The sequence below is a fragment of the Halichoeres trimaculatus genome, unplaced genomic scaffold (genome assembly GCF_033239565.1).
Source record: "Halichoeres trimaculatus isolate MK-OKI-2021-1 unplaced genomic scaffold, fHalTri1.1 fHalTri1_scaffold_2, whole genome shotgun sequence".
NCBI classification, from domain to species: domain Eukaryota; kingdom Metazoa; phylum Chordata; class Actinopteri; order Labriformes; family Labridae; genus Halichoeres; species Halichoeres trimaculatus.
The window spans coordinates 30,379,637-30,393,258 of NW_027437180.1; positions in this window are offsets into that span (position 1 = coordinate 30,379,637).

Sequence of the window (13,622 nt, forward strand, 5' to 3'; positions counted from 1 at the left end):
TCACATGGTAATGTAGGCCTAATTGACCGACTTAGCTTTGTGCACACCACGAGCAAACCAGGTGTTCAAAGTCATAATAAGCTACAAAATACAGCACTCCTGTCTCAATATCAAAATGTTAGACAGGCCAGGTGCAACCCCTTTGTTCCCATATCCCTGTGTTTACACATGTCTAGGACATGTTCAAAATTAGGACTTGTGCTATTTTCTTTCAATTTAAGGCCAATCCTCCCTCAAGGTTATTTTGGAAGCAATATGTAATGAATAATGAATGAGTAATTTAGTTTTAATCATCATCAGCAGAAATTGTCACAGCCACAGTTATTTCAAGAAAATGGACTTCCACTGACTTCTACTTGTGAACTGTCAACATTCTTCTAGGTGATCTCTATGACTTAATTTTTTGATGAAATTGTAATATTTGACTGCTATCCCCAGTGTGTTTTATGAATACCAGACGCAGATTAAAAAAAAAAAAAACTTTTCTGATATTTACATCACTTGTTTAAATTGAGTTGTAAATATTTAAAACTTGCAGTCCTAGAAAGTGTTCTGTTTCAGATGTCCAAAATGTTATTTCAAGTGACACTGTGCAGGTGTTAAACTAAAAGTCTGTGCCTTCTCATGGGTGGGACACGTGACGTAATGTTTCGTTATTTAGTGGTCACCTCAAAACACAACCCGACTTTTTCGCTGGAGTTTGTTCCGTAAGCGCCACCATTTCATGTCATTGTAGAAATCCTAATTTAACAGTTTAAGAAATGTTGTGCAATGTTGCGACCTGGTGGAGTGTGTCTGATTCAACTGACTTCCTGGATTCAATGCCCACCAAATCGCCGGTAAACGACATTTCAGATTAGCTACAGAAAGGTACCGAAACCATGTGCGTCTGACCTCAAGAACCGTATTGTTTGTTTGGATTGAGTGCATTTCCCCACGCTACAAACTAAGACACCCTTTGTAAGTCCTCAGTGAATTAAAACTTGGCCTGTTAAACCAGGTGCATCAAATATGGAGGTTGAATGGTGAACAACAACCCACTCACTGCCCTGCAGCAGTGGATCTTGCACACTGGCCCGCAAACGGGTCACTCCTTACACCAGTACACGAGTTATCAGCCTTTGCCTTGGGAGCAGAGGGCAATGGGACAATTTGAACATCTTCAAGGCGCCACAGGTCCTGATGAATCTGCCCTGACAGAAGGTTGCCATTGTCTTTTTTTATCAACATACAGGTGAGACACTTGTTTAATATACTAATCGGCCTATTGTTGCTATGTGAAGTGGTTCTTATTAACCTGCTGTTGATTGTGTGCATCGTTACTGTCTTCATTGTAAGATCAACCGTGGCAATGTGTACACCAGTGACTGAAATCTTGGTGGCAAGTGTGTGTTTTTGTCATACATTCTGCACTCTGCTCAGTTTCATGGCCTCATCTGAAGCTTAAAGTTTGGCTATCTGAGTTTTGTAAATAGGGCTGGTCTGCTATGAATATCCTTGTCTTAACTGTGTGACTATATACTTATTGTTAAAATGTAAAATCAAAGCTGTACAGTAAAATGTGCAGACTCTGACCAAAGTATTTGGAAAAGTTTTTGAATATATTAGAGAAAAATTGAAATGCATATGATCAATATTACAGAGGTCGAATGCCAATTTAGGCAGCAGACATATAAAAGCTTTTATGGAGAGATGATGGTTTGTATTTGTTCCATGTGAAGACCTTACTTACACCAGCAATTCAAAGACCATGTACTGTTTTCTTCATTACTATTATTAGAGGCAAGTGTGTGACTTAAAGAGTTGTGTGTAATCAGCTTCATAGTATTAAATGTTTTTGCACATGTACCAGCTTTCAAACTGTGTACAACATAGCTCTATAATTTTATGCAAAACAGTTGATGTTGTTGCATCCATGTGTAAATCAACACTCTAAGGCGAGTACAAAAAGGCCCATTTGTGTGACCACAAGATGGCAGCAGAGAACTTTAAGAAAATCATAGTAAATCTGATTGGTTCTGTTTTACAAGAAGTAAAACACAAGTTTGCACTAAAGCAACCTGATCATAGTTTACTCGTATTTATCCCATTCTTCAAACTCGAAACTTGAATGCATTCACTTCAGAACAGTTGACAGAACTTATGAGCCCCAGATCCGCGGTTACAAATAGCCTGTTTTTTTCCACATCCTAAAAACTGTTATAAATTACATATTTAGCGAAAAAAAACACCCATGATTTCGGTTTGAACAACTAATAGTCTCATGGAAATCCTGATTTCTCATTATCAATATAATGCACATTCACTTTATTGTTAAGTAAAAATACAGAATGGACAGAGCAACATCCCCCTGAAGATCACTGTTTGGTCTCTCAGAAGAAATAGGATGCCATGAGGGTAATCCTGTGTGCACTGCACTTATAGGGTACTTTTTCAAGGTCATGCACAGGAACTGGGCAGTACAGGGATTTGACAGGGGCCCCCACCTGGTTTCCCCTAACAGCTCCTGGCAGGTTAATCAGGCTGTGCATCACGTAATGCAGAACATCTGAACAGTGTAAAGGGCTTCATGGGAAATGTGTCAGTGACAGAGTGAAGGATGGAGCAGTGAGGCCGATTGCAGAGCAGATGAAATAGAGTTATAAAGAGCAGATAGGATGTTACCGCTGTCGAGCTCAGGAGACAGCAAGTGTCAGAGACCCAGGTGGAATTCGTTGTCACGGTGACTTAGAGTGGGGTTGCCGTGGAGATGAGGATGAAAGACATCGGTGTTTAACGCACTTTAGGGCCGGAGCATGACCAACAACGTGCAGCCCGGTGTGCCTGAGGGGACAGATGATTACTTTAGGGTCACTGCAATGCTGTGTTTGTACAAAGTCTTTATGCACACATGGGTCACACTCTGTGCATGTGAGTGTGTGTTTGAATGCTCATGTGTTGAGGATGTGCAACAATGCGGTCCACGTTCAGTGGGACCTTGAGGCGTCTGTATTAAGTGATTGTGAAATGAACGGCAGTTTAACACCAAGGTGGTGGTCCCTCTGCAGCCCAGAGGAACTTTTAACACCTCAGCCTTGAACATATCTCATTACTGAAACACTGCACAGTGCAGCTAGTGCCACTCAAAGGTGTGTGTGTGACTGTGAGTTTTTGTATGTGTGGAGCAGAGCATGGCTGTGTAAGAGCACACCTGGATCTTGTTATGTAGTTCTGTGAGGAGGAACACAGTAGCTGCACATTTTAGTTTTCCTGAGTCCAAACGCAGCAGCTGGAAACAGTGTCTGCCATACAAACCCAAACTTAGACAATCACAAGAAGTCTTCCTACACCAAAATAAGTCATGTCTTCAAACTATCCAATGCAACATCTTTTATCATTGCTGCAGTTTCTCTAAAGTTCCTGTAGAGGGCAGTGTGGATGATGCTTGTTAAAACATTTTTAGTCAATAAAATTTCAGGTACATTCCATGAGGCTGTAAGGTTATTTAAGATGATTAAAACCAGCTCCCTGTACGCCGAAAAACACACCTCACATATGCAATATAAACAGGATTTAGCTGGTATTAGTAGGGTTTTATTGTTCACACTAACAATTAAAGTGGCCCAGCATGCTGGCTCAGTATGAGCTCAGACTCCTTATCCTTTGTGGCCTTGAACTAACTGTGGCGCACGTTTTATTCTTTCATTTTGTGCTTAATTCAACACATCTTGCTGAGTTTACAACATTGTAAATGAGAGGGAACAGTTTTTCTGCACACTAATATATGTGCCGTTGAAATTGCTTCCCCCACGTAGCCTTTTCTGAACTGTTGTGTGGTGTATGGAGTTCATGTTTAATTAGATGGTGCTGGATGTATGGGGAAAACACTCCAATAAGGCGTTATGACTTAAACTCTCGGCTTGTTGCCGAGGGTCTGGCTATTTTAAAGCTGCTGAATTGTGACAGATGATGGATTGAGTAAGTTATCTGTGCTAATACTCACATCCAATGTGTTTAATCGCTATAAATCAAATGAATCAGAATGAGCCCACAGCTGGGTTAAAACCACAGATGCACCACATTTGGGGGGTCCAGGGTCTCATTAAGTTTTTGGCAGCCATGCCTGTGATACAATCTCTGACATGGCACAGGCGCATAACACACTTTGAATAGAGCCTTTCACACAAAATTCCCAAAAGTCACTTCTTTAACCTGCTTTGGGGGGCTTGGCATTGTTTTTATGAAAACATACATAAGGGGGAGAAATATAAAAGCAAAGAGTATAAATATGGAAATGATTATGCGGGTGTTTTTTGAGTATGTGTGTTTGAGTGTCTGTACATGTAGAGTGTATATGAATGAGTGTGTGAGGTTAGAGTCCTGCAGATCAGTATTTTGCTTGGAGCAGGGCCATTGTGATTACCACAGAGGTGCAGAATTCTCGTCCCTGCAGAGTCAAATGTTAACCCTCTTTTAGCTTTCCATGTCCAAACACAAGCCTGCACTCACTGCTGAGTGACCAAACGCATGCAGACATGTGTTTGGAGTTCCAGACTTAAAGTGAGAGATGATGAGAGGTGATGCTGATGTTCATTCATTTCTTACACGTGGTGAAGTGATAAGCTGAAAAATTGGCTTAGTGTGTGAAAAAAAGTTACAGGAAGAAGGAAGGAAGGGCAGTAAAGTGAGAAAAGGAAAGTTCAATCCAAGTTAGAGTGTGTGTGGAGATGCATGCAGAGACATGGAGAGGTGCACCGCTGTGCAGGGAGACATAGAAGCGCTGCTGATTTGAAGAAGTCTTTCATTACTTTGGCTTCGTCCAGCTGGTTCCAACTGACCCCCCTCATGCTCCCTGTCTGTCTTCTGTGCATCTGGGCAGGTCTTTAGGTAAGACAGGGGCTCAGTGAGAAGTGTGTTTTTCTTGAGGTAAAAGGTAAAAAAAGCAAAAGGCCTGAGGGGCTTTTTCAGCACAGGAGCACTATGGAGGATTATAATTAATGCTGCACACAATAATGCACTTGACTTTGATGACTAATGCACACACACACACACACACCAACACCATTTGGGGAGGGTGAAAGTGCACTGGAGGGGGGTGGAGGGTCATTTTAAGTGGAGGGGCACGGGGCCAGACCTTGCCCCTGGGATGGAGGAGGGAGGGAGGTGAGGGAGGGATGAGAGGAAATCGGCAAACTGAAAACACATGCAAGGTCAAGTGTACTGCTTCATCTCGAATTTAATGGAGAAATGGGCCAAAAATGGGACTTCTGCTGTAAGACTGGAGTTCTCTGACTTATCTGAGATCTGGAGGACTATCAGTGACTTTGTGACAGTTGAAATTTCTTCAGTTTTGTCTGACTTCCCTGTCCACTTTGCTGTCACTGTGATTAATTTTAGAGTTTGTTTGATCACAAACTTTATTCTGAACTTGTACAGCCTCAAACCTCCACTCTTATTTAATCTAGTGTATTAGAAAACATAGCTAAAAATCTAAAAAAAAAAACCTGTAAAATTTGCAGAGAGCACTGAGAACCAATCTTAAAGTTTGTACCAGCCTGCAGCATCCTGGATGGTTAAAATTGTGATCCGTCTGAATGAACATTCCCAGTGTTGTTGTACAGCTTCTTCAACTTTGAGTTTAATAGTTTTTAGGTGTTTTTTTTCACAATTTGTTTATTAATTTTCCATTTTAAGAAACATACATTCACACACAACAACACAAATAATAAACAACATTAAAGACCCCTTTATCCCTCCCTCCTCCATCTCTTAATAAGATCTACAGTAAATAAAATAGTTTATTAAAATCAGTATATTCAGAGGATATTGAACATACATACATTCACAAGAATGTATAAATGATTATAGAAACATCAACACAATGTATCATTAGTCCATATTTTGGTCACACTCTTCATCTTCATCTCTACTTCACAGTACCAGTACTCTATCCATGAAACTAATAGTAAGTCCTTTGAGGTCATAAAGGCGGTTGCAACAGTTCTTCTCCAGTTCTATGTGTTTGTACATTTAAGTTACTCATGAAGGTTCGGAAAGAAGACCACATCATGTAGATGCCCTCAACCTTTCCTCTTGCCATGTAAGTCAGTTTTACCAGTGCCAAATTAGATGATAGCTCTGTAATCCATTGGCCAGTGGTAGGTCTCTGAATCTCCTCACACTTTAAGGCAATTACATGTTTAGCTTGTAACAAACAGAAATAAATCAGTTTACTTCCTTTGTGGTTTTAGTAGTATTTAGTTAACTCAAAGACCAGCAAAGTGATACATATGCTACCTCACAATCAAACCATGGACACTTAATGTAACAGGTTGGAAAATTTACAGAAGTCTGCCTCTCTGTACACTTCAGAGGAACCATATAACAGTAGTTGTTGGTTTGACTCCCAGTTATGACCATTTGCTGTATGATGCCCCCACTCTCTACTAGGGATGGGTACCTTTCATATTTGAAACAATATGGTACCAAAGCCCGGTATCTGGAAACTGCTACTCAACGGTATCAATTTTCAGTACTTTTTGTGTTAATGTGGTAAAAAATACCAATTTGTTTAATAATAATATATGATTTTTCTTTAAATGTAACATATTTATTGTTCAGTATATAACCTTGCAATGCTGTGTTCATGTCCAGCACAGAAAATTGCTTAGTCTTCCACTCCCTCACAGTTACAAGGATGCATTAAGGTACCTAAACATGGTCCCTTTTAATTTTATGTAAATCGGTACCCGGTACTTTTTAAAGACTTCAGTCGGTACCAAGTGTCAACCTCCAGTCTGAGAATATGAGACAATGCGGAAGTGCTAAAATCTGCCTTCAGCTAAAATCTGCTCGAGTGTTCGCTTGAGGCTGGCTACGGAAGTACCAGAAGTCACATACACACCACCCAAAAAAAGCCATTTTACAGCCTGGTTCAAAAAACGTCTCCTGTCTGAGTCGCTAATTTTACTGTCGGCACCCACTGTACGGGGCGTTTAATTTTTTTCTAACTCGACCGTTCAGAGGATATTAAGATCGTGAGCTCCCCCAATAAGAGGCACAGCTGAGGGTCACATGACCGACAGGCGCCCTATGGCTGTATGCGAAGCCCTTGCCACTACCAGTATGGCCGATATAGTCGATGTGCTTCATTTTACATTTCAGAAACAGATGGGTGACGTCAGCAAGGCTATGTCCATGTTTTATACAGTCTATGGCTGGTACCCATAAAAGTACCTAACTCAGTAGCCATCCCTGCTCTCCACCTTGTACAACTTCTGTCTTTCATGAGCTGTACATTCGGATGAGGACGAAAAAAAAACATATCTCATTAGAAAGATGGCGTCTCAAAAAATGAACTCTTAAAAACAGTGCTCATCTTGAAAAAATATTTCAAACTTTAAGGGTGGTAAAACTTGACTGAGGCAGGAGAAGGAAAAGATCTGCCACTTTCAACAGGTTGATAACACAAAACCCTGTAAACCCTCTGTATTTGCAGAGCAATAAATTCAAAGTTGTTGGTGTAGTTGAGACTTGACAAAGGGAGTGAGGATGAAGTTGGTGTTGAGAGACAATTTGGTGTCTAATTCTGCTCATAGGGAAACGAGTACCTCCAATACAGAATCCAGTGCCCCACTTCAGATTTGGCCTTTTTTAGTATTCAAATACAAACAGGTGTCTAATAAAAAACTATTAATAACATAACATCTGTAAAAACGCAACATTACCAGTTAAACTTTAACTCTCACCTTCTGGAGACACAGGATGTAAACACCTACCTTCTCCATTTGCTTCTTGTGTTCTTGTGCATACATTTCAGTGTTGTTGTTCTCAAAAGGTGACAGTGTGTGTTACCTTTGGTATCACCTGGGACCCAGATGGTTCTGTCAAGCTGCCCACAATGCAATGCACAACCAGGCACCTTGTGCACTGAAGCAGCACTCACCTCTGACCTCAACCAAAGTGCAAAAGAAAGAGCCCAGATGATACCACAAAGAAGTTTCACACACTACTTTTTTTTCTTTGGCTGCATGAAATGAATGTCAATCAAAATGTGTGTTAATGTCAAGCAGAAGGGCGTTGGTGGTGATATACAGCCAGACCGCAGCAGGAGAGGGGGGCTGAGACAGATAGAGAGGAGATGAGGGTGGTTGAACAGCTGTCCTCATACATCATTCACCCATCTGATCTGATCACTCCCCCAAACTTAAGCACAGTCTTCTTTCACTCATTAACACACAAAGCCAAGCAGTAAGTATGTGGTTATCTGTGGTTTTCTTCTTGTGCAGGTGTATTTGCTCACAGGCAAATGCAGGAAAGGCTTAAGTAATGTTGTTTAAAGAATATTGATATGCGTCTGTACAGTGTGTGTGACCATGCCAATGTGTTGCTTGCTACATTTCATAGGTACCTATTCATCTCTGGTTCCTTTGATGGAAATTTCCCCTTCTCCTGTGTCTTGATTGTATGTTTTTTTCTTCTACATATAATACAGAAGACCCTCACAGCACACTCCCCCTCTCCCCGTCTTTCTCTCTCAATAATGGAACTAGGTTTATAAGGCTCTGCAGGCCTGGCTAATCTAACCCACATGCTAATAGTGTTATGCCCGATCTCTGCTGCTTTAATGAAGCTAAAACAGACTCTGTCACTACAGTGTATGTGTGTGTGGGTGTTTTTGTGTGTGGAAACACCAGACCTGGCAACAGTAAACTGCCTCACACTGAGCCAGCAGTGAAACAAAGCAGAGATGGGAAAAAAGGAAAAAGTTCCTCAATTCAAATCAGTTATAATTTACTCTCACAGACACACACACAACAGCACGCACACACACACACAAGCACAAGTCAATCCACATGCAGATGTTTTGGTTAATTGATTAGGAGTGCACAGTTTGTAGGCTCGTTGGCTGTGATTGGCTCTAAGTGTGTGGTTTGTTTGTGGCTGACACTAATAGACCACACAGCAGAGCCTCTTTTTCCTCCTTCCCCACCCACGCAGACATAATTCAGTCAAGAATCAACTCAATGCAACTGTGTGGTGGACTGGTTTATCAAATTATGTGAAAAGTTTCTATCAGATAAGTCCAGAGAGGAATATTTCCAGACTTTATTTAGCAGTGGGGCCAAACTGGGGTACTCTTCCTAAAAAAGGGGGTGGGATGGCTGGGGTATCAGTGCATGTGGATGCACAGACACAGTAATGAATTGTCTTCACCCTCTATGTCTTCACTATTTTCACTAACAACTATTTTTCTTGAGAGTCACACAAGAGCTGGCTTTGGAATACACTCACCTGCCACTTTATTAGGTACACCTCGCTAGCACCAGGTTGGATCCCCTTTTGCCTTCAGAACTGCCTTAATCCTTCGTGTCATAGATTCAACAAGGTACTGAAAACATTCCTCAGAGTTTGGTCCATATTGACATGATAGCATCACATGGTTGCTGCAGATTTGTCAGCTGAACATCCATGATGAGAATCTCCTCTATTGGAGCTCTAGTGGAATGAGATCTGGGGACTGTGGAGGTCATTTGAGTACAGTGAACTCATTGTCATGTTGAAGAAACCAGTCTGAGATGATTCCAGCTTCATGACATGGAGCGTTATCCTGCTGGAAGTATCCATTTGAAGATGGGTACACCGTGCTCATAAAGGGATGGACATGGTCAACAATACTCAGGTAGGCTGTGGCATTTAAACAATGCTCAGTTGGTACTAAGGAGCCCAAAGAGTGCTAAGAAAATATCCCCCACACCATTACACCACCAGCACTACCCTGAACCCCTGATACAAGGCAGGATGGATCCATGCTTTCATGTTGTTGACGCCAAATTCTGACCCCACTTTCCAAATGTCGCAGCAGAAATCCAGACTTTTCAGACCAGGCAACGTTTTGCCAATTTTCTATTGTCCTATTTTGGTGTTGCTGTGTGAATTGTAGCCTCAGTTTCCTGTTCTTAGCTGACAGGAGGGTCACCCGGTGTGGTCTTTTGCTGCTGTAGCCCATCTGCCTCAAGGTTGGATATGTTGTGCGTTCAGATATGCTCTTCTGCAGACCTCGGTTGTAACCAGTGGTTATTTGAGTTACTGTTGCCTTTCTATCAACTTAAACCAGTCTGCCTATTCTCCTCTGACCTCTGGCATCAACAAAGCATTTTGGCCCACAGAACTGCCGCTCACTGGATATTTCCTCTTTTTGGGACCATTCTCTGTAAACCCTAGAGATGGTTGTGCGTGAAAATCCCAGTAGATCAGCAGTTTCTGAAATACTCAGACCAGCCCATCAGGCACCAACAACAATGCCACGTTGAAAGTCACTTAAATCACCTTTCTTCCCCATTCTGATGCTCGGTTTGAACTGCAGCAGATCATCTTGACCATGTCTGCATTTTCAACTGGAATTATCTTCTGCAAGCGTTTAGGAAATGAGTGACTTCATAGAGGAACAAGTAAACACAGGGCTGCAGTGTGAGCGGATGCATGAATCCAAAAAATGAAAAGCTTGATCATTCTACAAGGAGGTAAAGTTGGATAGGTGAAGCCACAAAATAAAATGAATCAAATATTTTTGTCTACATACATATATCATAAAGATGACTCTGTGACTTTTCTACCTTGAGATTAGGATGTATGTCTGTCTGTGCACAAGCTCTCACCAATCAAAGCTGGATATGTCTTTGTGACTGTGTGCCCGCAGCTCACCAGAATAACACATGCCTCGGTATAACAGTGGAAATGTCTGTCAGTGAGTGTGTGAGTGTGCTGACTGATTGAGAGTGTGTGAGAGTGACTAATATTGGCCATGTCATCTCACACATTCAGGGTGCCCTGCACGCCTCCTCTAGATCCAGGAAAGACTGCAGGAAACCAGGATGGGATGTCTCTAAGTAGAAGGGTGTGTGTTTGTGTGTGTATGTGTGTGTGTGAGAGGGAGAGAGAAAGAGTATGTTTGTGCGCGAAAAGTGAGAATTTTTACAAGTTCGACGAAAGGAAGTGAGGGGAAAAGGAGGAGATTCCTTGGAGATTTCTTTGGCAGTTGATCCAAGTCTCTTGAATCTGTGTGTGTGTGTGTGTGTGTGTGTGTGTGTGTGGTGTGTCAAAGCATGTATGAGCAGTTTGTGTGTGTGTGTGTGTGTGTGTGTGTGTGTGTGTGTGTGTGTGTGTGTGTGTGTGTGTGTGTGTGTGAGAAAGAGACACAACTGTTGCATGTGTTTGTACCACAGTTGCTGAGACATCCTGTAGGGCTTGGCAGCACAGTAGGAGGCAGCTTACCCTTTTGACTTGGCTGTGTGTGTATTTCAGTACATATCTACGAATGTGTGTGTGCACACATGTGTGTGCTGACAGGATTTACTATTCGTCAGTCCATCCTGTCATCACCTCGTAACTCGGGGACCGGCTGGGATCCTGAAATGAGGCAGACAACCCCCTAGAAATTGAGTTCTTGGGTAGACCACTGAAACTTACGGATTAGCTTTATAATAAAAAAACAATTCACATTTACTCTGTTCTATAGTAAATTTTAAAGAAGTATGTTTTGCTTTCACTCAGTAGATTTGCGGTACTTTTACTTCCACTGAAGTAAAACTTTATCAGTGCAACTGAATTTATTCTTGCGTTGAATATTTAATTGCTTTTTCCACTCCTGAGTAATATTAACTGCTTCTCAAATTGCATCAGCCTCAACTGCAATTTAATAAGTTCCCATTAGAGATATCAGGGCCGATACTGATACCAATTATCAGTAGTCAAGGAAGCCGATGACTGATATTCAGGGCGGATATTAATTTGCAGTCAAAGTGAAAACATTGGCGTCAAATTTGGGATAATAAAAACTCCAACACTTAACTTTGTTTAAATGCCTTTAACAATATGTTTATTCAACAGCTCCTAGGCTCAGCAGATATCTTATAAAGTTAAAGGAAAACTTAAAAAAAACCCTCTTTTTTCCAGCAAGTTAAGTTTTCCAAAAAATGTGTCTGCATGCCACCAATCAGATGATACTGTGGGTAGGACAATGCTAGAGACAGAGTAGCGACTGCAAACAGAGAGGCACAGCTGTATTGGTTCAAAAATAACTCCATCTGAAATGTAATTTCTTATCTGCTGCCAGGTTAGAAGAAAAAAAGGCAGATGCCGATCTGCTTCAAAATACTAAATATCAGTGCCGATAATCAGTCTATCTCCAGTTCCCTTTGTTTCCTTTAGCACAAACATGCAGAGAATGAAGCGGGACCTCAATCTGGTGATAAGATGAGCATGGAAATTGTACTACCTGCTTGTGTTTGGTAAGAGTACTGCAAAGTGACACAGACACTCCAGTGTCACAAATATGTAGTGCATATGACAATCAAAGATGGTGTGTAGAGGAACTCACTGTATGTTTGGAAATGCTTCTCAACCAAACAAAAGTGTAGAGGTTAAGGAAATGGGGAAGTACAGCTCTTGTCCTCAGCCAAAGCTGGAAAAAAATTATAACAGTTTAAACTTTTAATGAGCCTCTCCATCCTGCAAACAGACGACCAAAAACAGGCATGAAGCACCATTAATTTTGAACAACTTGTGCAGCGTTTCCCATGTGTCTTGAAGCCAAATAACTGCAAAGCACGTCCAGTTGGCCAGAGTTACTTCCATATGTAATATTAATTTGTGCAGGGAAGAGGTTAAGTGGAGTTTCCACTGACATCACAGTGAGCGTTGGAGTGAAAATAAATAGATGATAAATAATAACTCTAGTCCATTAACTGCTCATTAAAGAGGCTGTGTAAAAAATGATTAGCCTTTTCTCCTCAAGATATGAAACTCCAGCATGATGCACAAATTTCTGTGTATGCAGGCTCTACCAATCTATCGGTGACTTTCCTGCCTCCTTCTCTGTCTGCAAATGCAGCCCTGATGTGAATACAGCATCAGATAAGCAAAGGAGAGAGGGAGACAGGGAGACAGAAGTGTCTGTGGGCTGTCAGTCAGGCAGACAAACAGACTGACGGTGAGGCTTGTGATTAGCTGATTCTCCCAGAGGAGGTGATGTAGTATTCTGTCGTCATTTTGGTCCTAAGCTGCAGTTGATCCCCTGAATGTCACCCAGTGAATACATTATATGAAAATCAAAAATGTAGATATTTATTAAAGCTCTGACTGGGTTGGTGTGCATCTAGTCAGATAACTGATCAGACAATAAAGGGAAGAGTTTGTCATTTTTTGGTCAATCTGATAGTACAGTTTTATTTCATATAAAAACATTCGAAAGACACCATGTACAGGAAGGCTCTTATTCACAACTATCAAAATGAAAACATGATTTACTTTTCTGTTCCATGTTTTGTATTCTCTTTGTTCTATTTGCTTAATTTCTCAGTGTAACACATTTTACAAACACTTTACTTTAGAGGTCCACAAATTCATCACACTTAGGTAATAATAAGACTTTTTTTCCCCTTATTTCTTTAAAGTTAGCACATAACATCTTTAAAATAATGCCCAAGTTATTGTTGCAAGTCACAATTGGTAGGTTACTGTTTTTTTTCTAGTTTCTTTGAAATTTACTCCAAATTGCAAGGTAAAAAGGTGACAATTAGCAAATAATTTATTTGAAATTAAAGCGCAACCCACCACAAAATGTTTTTAGAAGTATCCCAACG